Below are 13,518 nucleotides of genomic sequence, written 5' to 3'. Positions count from 1 at the left end.
TGTCAGTTTGTGCACTTGGGAAAGGCTTTTTCATATTGATAACTGTTCTGATGATGAATACGTCATGAGGAATTTGGGGCATGGTGTTTAAACGGAAGATTTATTTTCAAAAGATATGGGGTTGAATTGGAAGTTTGTTCTGTGAGTATGAAGGTTAAATGTGTGATAACTACTGGGATGGTATCTTATGGTAGTACTTTGAGGGAAGTCCTAATGTTGACGAGCATTGGGGAGGGCAGGGGGGGGTGCTCAAGGTACAGGAGCACTCCAAAGAGGTTCTAGCTACATTGGGAGAGTTCCTGGAATCTAGAAACACTGGGAGAGGAATTTGGGGTTCATTGAAAAGGGAGCTCTAAGGATCTGGGAGTAGTCCTGGAATCAGAAAGCGCTGGGAGTGGGGGGTCTGTCAGATTTGGATAGGACGCAGTAAAGGGGTCTATCAGCACTGGGAAAGTGATAAAGGGGTTCATTCACACTGACAAGGGAGGGAGAAGACCTGAGGAAGGGGTTCAGGGAGTATTGAGGGAGCCACATCTGGCTGTAGCAGGGTCTAGTAGTCTCATGAGGAAAGAGGGGCCAGGAAAATGGGCCCAAACTGCCCATGGCTCTTTTTACACCATCAGAACTGTAGAACCATAGAAGTTTACAGCACAGAAGTAGGCCATTTAGCCCATCATGTCTCTAGTAACTCTGCTACTGCAATCCAAAACTAATCCCACTGCCCCACTCCCCCTAGCCCTGTATCTTATTTGCTTCAAATATTTATGCAAATTTCCCTTAAAAGATCAACCAGTCTCTGCCTCAACCACTCCCTGTGGCAAAGTATTCCATGCCCCAACTCTAAGTAAAGAAATTTCTTCTATCCTCTCTCCTTACTCTCTTACTGACCCTTCATCACTGACTCCGCAACCAGAAGAAATAGCTTTTCCCTATTCATTGAATCAAAACCCTTCATAATTTTAAAAAAATCAGATAAATCTCCTCCTAGCTTTCTCCACTCGAGTGAAAATAGTTCCAGTACCTCAAGTCTCTCCTCATAAGTATAGTTTCCCATCCCTGGCAGCATACTGATGAACCTATGTTGTACAGACTCTATGTAAGGAATCTTACAACACCAGGTTATAGTCCAACAGTTTTATTTGAAAATCACAAGCTTTCGGAGCTTACCTCCTTCGTCAGGTGAGTGAGTGAACCCTTCACTCACTCGCGTGACGAAGGAGGTCAACTCCGAAAGCTTGTGATTTTAAAATAAAACTGTTGGCCTATAACCTGGTGTTGTAAGATTCCTTACATTTGTCCACCCCAGTCCATCACCGGCATCTTCACATCACGTACAGACTCTATGGCTTTGATATTCTTTCTATAAAAGGACATCAAAACATCTGATTTAAAGGACTTAGATCTTATGCATTGTCCAGGCTCTGCGACCTTAAAAACTCTTTTCTGGCGTGTAAGGTAATCTTTCCGTATCTATTTTAGTAGGTGAAAATGGAGCATATTGGGACATTGGTTCAATTTTTACATTCCTTTCGTTCTAGGAAAAATGAATCAAGAATAGAAACTGACCTGAATTTCTCCGGTCTGAACTCAGATCATACAGGACTATTAATCATTGAACAAGTAAATCTTAACGGTGGCCTAACCAACATTTTGTACAAATTTATCAGTACTTCTTTACTCTATTACTCTGCCCTTACTTATAAGGGCCAAGATGTTCTTTTTACGGTTTTAATTTTGGATTGAAAATTGGTTAACAGACAGGAAACAGAGAGTAGGAATAAATGGGTCTTTTTCGGGGTGGCAGGCAGTGACTAATGGAGTACCACAGGGATCAGTCAGTGCTTGGGCCCCAGCTATTCACAATACGTATCAATGATTTGGATAAGGGAACCAAATGTAATATTTCCAAGTTTCCTGACGACACAAAGCTAGGTGGGATTGTGAGATGTGAGGAGGATGCAAAAAGGCTTCAAGGCGATTTAAACAAGTTGAGTGAGTGGGTAAATACATGGCAGATGCAGTATAATGAGGATAAATGTGAAGTTATCCACTTCAGAAAGAAAAACAGAAAGGCAGAGTATTATTTAAATGGTGATAGATTGGGAAATGTTGATGTACAAAGGGACCTGGGTGTCCTTGTACACCAGTCACTGGAAGCAAACATGCAGGTGTAGCAAGCAGTTAGGAAGGCAAATGGTATGTTGGCCTTCATTGCAAGAGGATTTGAGTACAGGAGCAAGCATGTCTTTCTGCAGTTATACAGGGCCTTGGTGAGACCGCACTTGGAGTATTGTGTGCAGTTTTGGTCTCCTTATCGAAGAAAGGATATACTTGCCATTGAGGGAGTGCAGCGAAGGTTCACCAAGCTGATTCCTGGGATGGCAGGACTGACGTATGAGGAGAGATTGGGTCGACTCGGCCTGTATTCACTCGAGTTTAGAAGAATGAGAGGTGATTTCATTGAAACATATAAAATTCTGACAGGGCTAGACAGGCTCGATGCAGGGAGGATGTTTCCCCTGGCTGCGGGGTCCAGAATGAGGGGTCACAGTCTCAGGATACAGGGTAGGACATTTAGGACTGAGATGAGGAGAAATTTCTTCACTCAGCGGGTGGAGAACCTGTGGAATTCTCTACCACAGAAGGCTGTGGAGGCCAAGTCACTGAATATATTTAAGAAGGAGCTAGATAGATTTCTAGACACAAAAGGCATCAAGGGGTATTGGGGAGAGAGCGGGAATATGGTATTGAAATAGAGGATCAGCCATGATCATGTTAAATGGCGGAGCAGGCTCGAAGGGCTGAATGGCCTACTCCTGCTGCTATTTTCTATGTTTCTAGTTACCTGCACTTGCATGTTCTGTTCGTCCACACCCTTCAGGGGTCGATTAACTGTACACACATTACTAATTTTTCCTCAAAAAAATGTATTACTTCACACTTAACCACATTAAATTGCATTTGCCACCTTCCTGCCCATGCTGCTATCTATGTTCTAGTGGAGTCTTTTACAGTCTTCCTCACTGTTAGCAAATTTTGCAATTATGCTCCGTATGCCCAAATCCAAATAATCTACATATACCAAGAATAAAAGTGGATGATTCCTAGGGTATATCACAACCAATGCCAGTCTGAGCAACACCTATTTACATGAACTCTGTATCCTGTCAATCAACCAATATTTTATCTATGCTGCTACTTATCCTTTTATACACTTCCTCTTAGTCCAAAAGCCTAAATTCTTGCAACAAGGCCCTTGTGACAACCTAAGAAAGACTGAACAATTGTGGTCAAAGTCTCTGCCATTTCCTTTCTGACTTCTTTCAACTGTCTAGAATGCATTTCATCAAGGCCTGGTGACACATCCACATTGAATTCCGCTAATTTTTCGGAACCAATTGTTTTTCTGCAGTTATTTCCAACAAAAGCAAAGTAGATTAGCATAGTGTTGGAATGCATATGTGTTAATGCGAGGAGTGTTACAAATAAGGTTGATGAACTGCAAACACAAGTTGCCACATGGGATTATGATATATAATGGCGATAACGGAGACCTGGCTTAAATATGGGCAAGAATGGGAACTAAACATTCCAATGTATTCAGGAGGAATAGGGAAGAGAAAAAAAGGGAGTTTGGGGGGGGGGGGGGGGGGGGCGCTGGTTGCAGCACTGATCAAGGATAATATCACAGTTCTACAGAGAGGCGATATACTAGAGGGTTCAAAGACTGAATCTATTTGGTCAGAGTTAAGGAACAGAAAAAGAGCTGTTACATTGCTGGGTGTTTACTATAGACCCCAAATAGTGGAAGGAGATAGAGAAGCAAATCTATCGGCAAATTTCAGAGAAATGTCAAGATAATGGAGCAGCAATAGAAGGGGACTTCAATTACCCTAATATAGACTGGGAAAAAAAGTGTAAAGGGCAAGGAGGGTGAAAAATTCCAAAAATGTGTACAGGAGAACTTTCTTAATCAGTATGTTTCTAGCCCAACGAGGAAGGAAGCAGTGCTGGATCTAGTTCTGGGGAATTAAGTAGGACAAGTGGAGTGTGTTTCAGTGGGAGAACATCAGGACAATAGTGATCATGATATACTTAGGTTTAAAGTAGTTATGGAAAGGGACAAAGAAAAGTCAATGGTGAAAATACCCTACTGGAAGAGCCAATTTCAGGGATTTGAGATGGATGGACTCTAAACAAAGATTGGCCAAGAAAACAGTAAATGAGCAATGGCAGGCCTTCAAGGCGGAAATAGTTCGGTTACAAATCAAGCATATTCTTATGAGGAGGAAAGATACGGCATCCAAAGCTAGAGCTCCCTGAATGACAAAAAAAGATTAATATGAAACAGAAAAAAGTGTGTGACAAATGTCAGCGACAGAATACAGTAGAAAAACAGGCAGAATACAGAGTAGGCAGGGTGAAACTGAAAAAGGACATAAGGGCAAAGAGAGAACATAAGGTTAGCGGATAACATAAAAGGGAACCCTCAAATATTTTATAAACATATGAAAAGTAAAAGGATAGTTAAAGGAATGGTGGGGCCGATTAGGGACAAAAAAGGAAATCTACTTGTGAAGGCAGAGGGCATGGCTGAGGTAGTGAACGAGTACTTTGCATCTGTCTTCACAAAAGAAGAGAGTGAAGTTAATGTTGTGATAGAGGAGGAGGGATAGAGATATTGGATAGGATAAAAAGAGATAGAAAGGGGATGCTAAATAAGTTGGCTTCACTCAAAGTTAACAAGTCACCCGGTCCAGATGGGATGCATCCTAAGTTGCTGAGGGAAACAAGGGTGGAGATAGCAGAAACTCTGACCACAATCTTTCAATTCTCCTTGGATATGGGAATGGTGCCGGAGGACTGGAGGATTGCAAATGTTACACCACTATTCAAAAAAGGAGGGATAAATCTGGTAACTACAGGCCAATCAGCCTAATGTCAGCGGTGAGAAAACTACTAGAGATCATTGTCAAGGACAAAATTAATTCTCACTCGGAGAAGCATGGGTTAATAAGGGACAGCCGGCACGGATGTGTTAAAGGCAAATCGTGTCTGTCTCACCTGATGGAGTTCTTTGATGAAATGTTAGAGAGGGTTGATGAAGGTAGAGCAGTAGATGGTGTATGTATGGACTTTCAAAAAGCATTTGATGAAGTACCACATAACAGACATTCAGAAAATAGAAGCACGTGGGATTAAAGGGATACGAGGCAGAGAGTCGTTGGGTACTCACCACTGACTTTAGACTGATTGGCCTGTAGTTACCAGATTTATCCCTCTCCCCTTTTTTGAATAGGGGTGTAACATTTGCAATCCTCCAATCCTATGGGTACATAATTGGCCAAGGAATAGGAGGCAGAGAGTAGTGGTAAACGGATGTTTTTCTGACTGGAGAGAAGTATGCAATGGGGTGTGCCCCCAGGGTTGGCATTAGGACCATTGCTGTTCTTGTTATATATCCTAGACTTGGGGATATGGAATACAATTTCGAAGTTTGCGGATGATACAAAACTTGGCAACGTAGTAAATAGTGAGGAGGGTAGCAGTAGACTTCAGGAGGACACAGACAAACTGGTGAACTGGGCAGACACATGGCAGATGCAATTTAATGCAGCTAAGTGTGAAGTGATGCGCTTTGGAAGGAATAACAAGGAGATGCAGTAAAATAGGGAGAAACGGTTTCCTCTGGCAAGTGGGTCAATAACCAGAGGTCATAGATTTAAAACAATTGGCAAAAGAACAAGAGGGAAAATTAGGAGAATTTTTTTCAACACACAGGGTTGCTAAGATTTGTAATACATTACCTGAAAGAGTGGTGGCAGCCGATTCCATAGGAACTTTCAAAAGGCAATTGGACATGTCGTTGAAGAGGACTAATTTGCAGGAAAAAGCTGGGGTGTGGGACGAAATTGGACAGCTCTTTCAAAGAGCCGACATAGGCACGATGGGCCGAATGGCATCCTTCTGTGCTGTAAGATTCTATGATTGTTCCATATTCTCCTCTGGTAAAGTTACAATCTCACATCCACAATCATTTGTGAAAACTGACAAGTGTCCTCCACCCATCACGTTCCCATCTATCAGTCACACCCCAACCTATTCACAGTCTCATTTGGGATATCAGGCAACTTCCCTCTTCCAGTCATCAACCAGTTCCTGCTTTTATTTTTCTGCCTTAAAGCACTTAGCGCACTATTGGTGAGTTTGCTGACTTGTACAGTCTTAAACATAATTTTCTATAAACTAAAATGAAAACAGGCTAAAAAGTTCTTTGATTACATAGTTTCCAATTTTTAAATTGGTATAGAGGGATATGGGCCAAGTGCAGGCAATTGGGACTAGCTTAGTGGTATAAACTGGGCGACATGGACATGTTGGGCCGAAGGGCCTGTTTCCATGTTGTAAACTTCTATGATTCTATAACAAATTACCCTATGTTGCAAAGGCTACGCTGCCTACCCGGTGCCAGGGTTAAGGACATCTCCTCCGGGCTGGAGAAGAACTTGGAGTGGGAGGGGGAGAATCCAGTTGTCATGATCCACATAGTCCTACCTATGTCGTTGGTACCCAAGAAAAAGGTTCTGCTGAGAGAGTTTGAGCAGCTAGGGACGAAATTAAAAAGGAACCACAAAGGTAATAATCTCTGAATTATTATCTGAGCCACGAGCAATTTGGCATAGGATCAGGGAGATGAATATGTGGCTCAAAGATTGGTGTGGGAGAAGTGGGTTTCGAATCGTGGGGCACTGGCACCAGTACTGGGGAAAGAGAGCGCTGCTCCGTTGGGATGGACTACACCTGAACCATGCTGGGACCAGAGTTCTAGCAAACTAAATAACTAGGGAGGTAGATAGGGCTTTAAACTAAATGGGGTGGGGGGGGGGGGGGGCGGTCCCAGTGGAGAGAAATCTAGAATGCCAAAGAGAAAAGACAAGGAAGCAGCGCAGGAAAGTGATTGGGGTAAGGATAACCAGATTGTGCCAGGAAGGGACAGAGCATACAAACAAAAGAGTACACTAATAGGGTCCAGGTAAGAAAAAAATGGTAATAAGACAAATAGGGCCATAGTACAAAAAAATGTTAAGAAATCTAAAAATGTTAAAAAGACAAATCTAAAGGCACTGTATCTGAATGCTCGAAGCATTCGTAATAAGATAGACGAATTAACAGCGCAAGTAGATGTAAACAGAAAAGATATAATTGCAATTATGGAGACATGGCTGCAGGGTGACCAAGGCTGGGAGCTGAATATCCAAGGGTATTCGATATTTAGGAAGGACAAGCAAAAAGTAAAAGGAGGTGGGGTGGCGATGTTAGCAAAGGATGAAATCAGAGCAATAGTAAGAAAGGATATTGGCTCAGAAAATCAAGATGTAGAATCAGTCTGGGTGGAGTTAAGAAGCACCAAGGGGCAGAAAACACTGGTGGGAGTTGTCAATAGGCCTCCAAACAGTAGTGGTAATGTAGGGCACAGCATCAAACAGGAAATTAGAGAAGCATGTAACAAGGGTACTACAGTAAGCATGGGTGACTTTAATCTACATATAGACTGGCCAAACAAAATTAGCAATAATACTGTGGAGGATGAGTTCCTAGAGTGTGTATGAGATGTTTTTTTAGACCAGTATGTTGAGGAGCCAACTAGGGAACAGGCTATCCTGGATTGGGTATTGTGCGATGAGAAGGGGTTAATTAATAATCTTGTTGTGCAGGGTCCTTTAGGGAAGAGTGACCATAACAGGGATAGAATTCTTCATTAAGATGGAAAGTGAAGTAGTCCAATCCAAAACTAGGGTCCTAAATCTAAACAAAGGAAACTATGAAGGTATGAGGAGTGAGTTGGCTATGATAGATTGGGAAGCTTCAATAAAAGGCATGACAGTGGATAGGCAATGGCTAACATTTAAGGAATGAATGCATGAATTGCAACAGTTATACATTCCTTTCTGGCACAGAAACACAAAAGGAAAAGCGGCCCAAATTAAGGATAGTATTTGATCCAAAGAGGAGTCATATAAAGTTGCCAGAAAAAGTAGCAAGTCTGAGGATCGGGAGCAATTTAGAATTCAGTAAAAAAGGACCCAGAGATTGATTTAGAGGGGGAAAATAAAGTATGAGAGTAAACTTGCAAGAAACATAAAAGTGGAATAATGTAAAAGCTTCTACAAGTATGTAAAAACAAAAAGATTAGAAAATATCAACAGAATTAGACAAAGTCAACATGGATTTATGAAAGGGAAATCATGTTTGACAAACCTACCGGAGTTTTTTGAAGATGTAACTGGTAGAATAGATAAGGGAGAACCAGTGGATGTGGTTTATTTGGATTTTCCGAAGGCCTTTGATAAAGTCCCACATAAGGGGTTAGTATGCAAAATTAAAGCACATGGGATTGGGGGCAATATACTGGCATGGATTGAAAATTGGTTAACAGACAGGAAACAGAGAGCAGGAATAAATGGGTCCTTTTCGGGGTGGCATGCAGTGACTAGTGGGGTACCGCAGGGATCAGTGCTTGGGCCCCAGCTATTCACAATATATATCAATGATTTGGATGAGGGAACCAAATGTAATATTTCCAAGTTTGCTGACAACACAAAACTAGGTGGGATCGTGAGTTGTGAGAAGGATGCAAAGAGGCTTCAAAGCAATTTAGACAAGTTGAGTGAGTGGGCAAATGCATGGCAGATGCAGCATAATGTGGATAAATGTGAAGTTATCCACTTCGGAAAGAAAAGCAGAAAGGCAGAGTATTATTTAAATGGTGATAGATTGGGAAATGTTGATGTACAAAGGGACCTGGGTGTCCTGTACACCAGTCACTGAAAGCAAACATGCAGGTGTAGCAAGCAGTTAGGAAGGCAAATGGTATGTTGGTCTTCATTGCAAGAGGATTTGAGTACAGGAGCAAGGATGTCTTACTGCAGTTATACAGGGCCTTGGTGAGACCACACCTGGAGTATTGTGTGCAGTTTTGGTCTCCTTACCTAAGAAAGGATATACTTGCCATAGAGGGAGTGTAGCAAAGGTTCACCAGGCCGATTCCTGGGATGGCAGGACTGTCGTATGAGGAGAGATTGGGTCGACTCAGCCTGTATTCACTCGAGTTTAGAAGAATGAGCGGGGATCTCATTGAAACGTATAAAATTCTGACAGGGCCAGACAGACTGGATGCAGTCTCCCCTGGCAAGGGGGTCTAGAACGAGGAGTCACAGTCTCAGGATTTGGGGTGGGACATTTAGGACTGAGGTGAGGAGAAATTTCTTCATTCAGAGGGTGGTGAACCTGTGGAATTCTCTACCACAGAAGGCTGTGGTAGCCAAGTCACTGAACATATTTGAGAAGGAGCTAGATAGATTTCTAGACACAAAAGGCATCAAAGGGGTATGGGGGCGAGAGCAGGAATTTGGTATTGAGATAGAGAATCAGCTGTGAGCATATTGAACGACGGAGCAGGCTCGAAGGGCTGAATTTTTTTTTTTTATTCGTTCACGGGATGTGGGCGTCGCTGGCGAGGCCAGCATTTATTGCCCATCCCTAATTGCCCTTGAGAAGGTGGTGGTGAGCCGCCTTCTTGAACCGCTGCAGTCCGTGTGGTGACGGTTCTCCCACAGTGCTGTTAGGAAGGGAGTTCCAGGATTTTGACCCAGCGACAATGAAGGAACGGCGATATATTTCCAAGTCGGGATGGTGTGTGACTTGGAGGGGAACGTGCAGGTGGTGTTGTTCCCATGTGCCTGCTGCTCTTGTCCTTCTAGGTGGTAGAGGTCGTGGGTTTGGGAGGTGCTGTCGGAGAAGCCTTGGCGAGTTGCTGCAGTGCATCCTGTGGATGGTGCACACTGCAGCCACGGTGCGCCGGTGGTGAAGGGAGTGAATGTTCAGGGTGGTGGATGGGGTGCCAATCAAGCGGGCTGCTTTATCTTGGATGGTGTCGAGCTTCTTGAGTGTTGTTGGAGCTGCACTCATCCAGGCAAGTGGAGAGTATTCCATCACACTCCTGACTTGTGCCTTGTAGATGGTGGAAAGGCTTTGGGGAGTCAGGAGGTGAGTCACTCGCCGCAGAATACCCAGCCTCTGACCTGCTCTCGGAGCCACAGTATTTATATGGCTGGTCCAGTTAAGTTTCTGGTCAATGGTGACCCCCAGGATGTTGATGGTGGGGGATTCGGCGATGGTAATGCCGTTGAATGTCAAGGGGAGGTGGTTAGACTCTCTCTTGTTGGAGATGGTCATTGCCTGGCACTTATCTGGCGCGAATGTTACTTGCCACTTGTGAGCCCAAGCCTGGATGTTGTCCAGGTCTTGCTGCATGCGGGCTCGGACTGCATCATTATTTGAAGGGTTGCGAATGGAACTGAACACTGTGCAGTCATCAGCGAACATCCCCATTTCTGACCTTATGATGGAGGGAAGGTCATTGATGAAGCAGCTGAAGATGGTTGGGCCTAGGACACTGCCCTGAGGAACTCCTGCAGCAATGTCCTGGGGCTGAGATGATTGGCCTCCAACAACCACTACCATCTTCCTTTGTGCTAGGTATGACTCCAGCCACTGGAGAGTTTTTCCCCTGATTCCCATTGACTTCAATTTTACTAGGGCTCCTTGGTGCCACACTCGGTCAAATGCTGCCTTAATGTCAAGGGCAGTCACTCTCACCTCACCTCTGGAATTCAGCTCTTTTGACCATGTTTGGACCAACGCTGTAATGAGGTCTGGAGCCGAGTGGTCCTGGCGGAACCCAAACTGAGCATCGGTGAGCAGGTTATTGGTGAATAAGTGTCGCTTGATAGCACTGTCGACGACACCTTCCATCACTTTGCTGATGATTGAGAGTAGACTGATGGGGCGGTAGTTGGCCGGATTGGATTTGTCCTGCTTTTTGTGGACAGGACATACCTGGGCAATTTTCCACATTGTCGGGTAGATGCCAGTGTTGTAGCTGTACTGGAACAGCTTGGCTAGAGGCGCAGCTAGTTCTGGAGCACAATTCTTCAGCACTACAGCTGGGATGTTGTCGGGGCCCATCGCCTTTGCTGTATCCAGTGCACTCAGCCGTTTCTTGATATCACGTGGAGTGAATCGAATTGGCTGAAGACTGGCTTCTGTGATGGTGGGGATATCGGGAGGAGGCTGAGATGGATCATCCACTCGGCACTTCTGGCTGAAGATGGTTGCAAACGCTTCAGCCTTGTCTTTTGCACTCACGTGCTGGACTCCGCCATCATTGAGGATGGGGATGTTTGCAGAGCCTCCTCCTCCCGTTAGTTGTTTAATTGACCACCACCATTCACGACTGGATGTGGCAGGACTGCAGAGCTTTGATCTGATCCGTTGGTTGTGGAATCGCTTAGCTCTGTCTATAGCATGTTGCTTCCGCTGTTTAGCATGCATGTAGTCCTGAGTTGTAGCTTCACCAGGTTGGCACCTCATTTTTAGGTATGCCTGGTGCTGCTCCTGGCATGCTCTTCTACACTCCTCATTGAACCAGGGTTGATCCCCTGGCTTGTTGGTAATGGTAGAGTGAGGAATATGCCGGGCCATGAGGTTACAGATTGTGCTGGAATACAATTCTGCTGCTGATGGCCCACAGCGCCTCATGGATGCCCAGTTTTGAGCTGCTAGATCTGTTCTGAATCTATCCCATTTAGCACGGTGGTAGTGCCACACAACACGTTGGATGGTGTCCTCAGTGCGAAGACGGGACTTCATCTCCACGAGGACTGTGCGGTGGTCACTCCTACCAATACTGACATGGACAGATGCATTTGCGACAGGTAGATTGGTGAGGACGAGGTCAAGTAAGTTTTTCCCTCGTGTTGGTTCACTCACCACCTGCCGCAGGCCCAGTCTAGCAGCTATGTCCTTCAGGACTCGGCCAGCTCGGTCAGTAGTGGTGCTGCCGAGCCACTCTTGGTGATGGACATTGAAGTCCCCCACCCAGAGTACATTTTGTGCCCTTGCTACCCTCAGTGCTTCCTCCAAGTGGTGCTCAACATGGAGGAGGACTGATTCATCAGCTGAGGGAGGGTGGTAGGTGGTAATCAGCAGGAGGTTTCCTTGCCCATGTTTGACCTGATGCCATGAGATTTCATGGGGTCCAGAGTCAATGTTGAGGACTCCCAGGGCCACTCCCTCCTGACTGTATATCACTGTACCGCCACCTCTGGTGGGTCTGTCCTGCCGGTGGGACAGGACATACCCAGGGATGGTGATGGAAGAGTCTGGGATGTTGGCTGAAAGGTATGATTCTCTCAGTATGGCTCGGTCAGGCTGTTGCTTGACTAGACTGTGGGACAGCTCTCCCAATTTTGGCACAAGTCCCCAGATGTTAGTAAGGAGGACCTTGCAGGGTCGACTGGGCTTGGTGTTTTGCCGTTGTCGTGTCCGGTGCCTAGTGGTCCGATGCCGGGTGGTCCGTCCGGTTTTATTCTTATTGTGACTTTTCGTAGCGAGATTTTACAACTGAGTGGCTTGCTCGGCCATTTCAGAGGGCAATTAAGAATCAACCACATTGCTGTGGGTCTGGAGTCACATATAGGCCAGACCGGGTAAGGACGGCAGGTTTCCTTCCCTAAAGGACATTAGTGAACCAGATGGGTTTTTACGACAATCCGGTAGTTTCATGGCCATCATTACTGATACTAGTATTTTAATTCCAGATTTTTATTTAATTAATTGAATTTATGGCGGGATTTGAACTCATGACTCTGGATTTTGTCCAGGCCTCTGGATTACTAGTCCAGTAACATAACCACTATGCTAGCCTACTCCTGCTCCTATTTTCTATGTTAAGGCCCAAAATATTTCAGAAGAGAAAAAGAGTTTTTAATTGCATATGCAACCAAAACAAAAAGGGCAGGGGCTTTCTGTGATTGACGTGGGTAGCAGCCAATCAAGAGGAATTCAAGGAAAAACAAACTTGCATTTATGTAGCAGCTTTTACGACCTCAACATGTCCCAAAGCATTTTACAATCAATGAGGTACTTTTGAAGTGTTCATTGTTGTAATGTAGAGAAATATGGCAGCCAATTTGCGCACAGCAAGCTTCCACAAACAGCAATGAGATAAATGACTAGATAATCTGTTTTTTCAGTGATATTGATTGAGGGATTAATATTGGCCAGAAATTTCAGTTACTGAGTAAAAAATGTTGGTGAAAATGTTTTCATAAAGCATTTTGTGAGATTCAATTGGTCCACTTTTTAAATTTTATTTACACTGTCTGGTCATCCAGGATTTTGGTTATTTACACAAGTCCTTAGTTTTTGTTATTGATATTCAATCATCTGGCCACTTACCTTGGTTGTGATTTATACATTCCCGACCACTTCAGTTCTGGTTTACTACTATCTTACTTTGAGCCAATCAAAAAACTGTGACAGCAAGATCTTAACATCTCATAAATGTTGTCACTTCATAAATGTTGACATATAAAGTGTGACTGAAAATCACAAGAGATAAGGTTAATATGTACAGTACGTGCACACTATACGCAATATTTTTGGTATATTAAT

General features: G+C 44.2%; 1 protein-coding gene across 5 annotated transcripts in view; it reads right to left on the bottom strand.

Moving 5' to 3' along the window:
• Positions 1 to 13,518, bottom strand: part of immp2l (inner mitochondrial membrane peptidase subunit 2) — a 496,795-nt gene that overhangs the window by 446,268 nt on the left and 37,009 nt on the right. The gene's annotated exons all lie outside the window — the stretch shown is intronic.

The sequence above is a fragment of the Heptranchias perlo genome, chromosome 18 (assembly GCF_035084215.1).
Source record: "Heptranchias perlo isolate sHepPer1 chromosome 18, sHepPer1.hap1, whole genome shotgun sequence".
Classification (NCBI taxonomy): Eukaryota; Metazoa; Chordata; class Chondrichthyes; order Hexanchiformes; family Hexanchidae; genus Heptranchias; species Heptranchias perlo.
The sequence above is the reverse complement of the archived record's forward strand: the minus strand, read 5'-3'. Positions and strand labels throughout refer to the sequence as shown.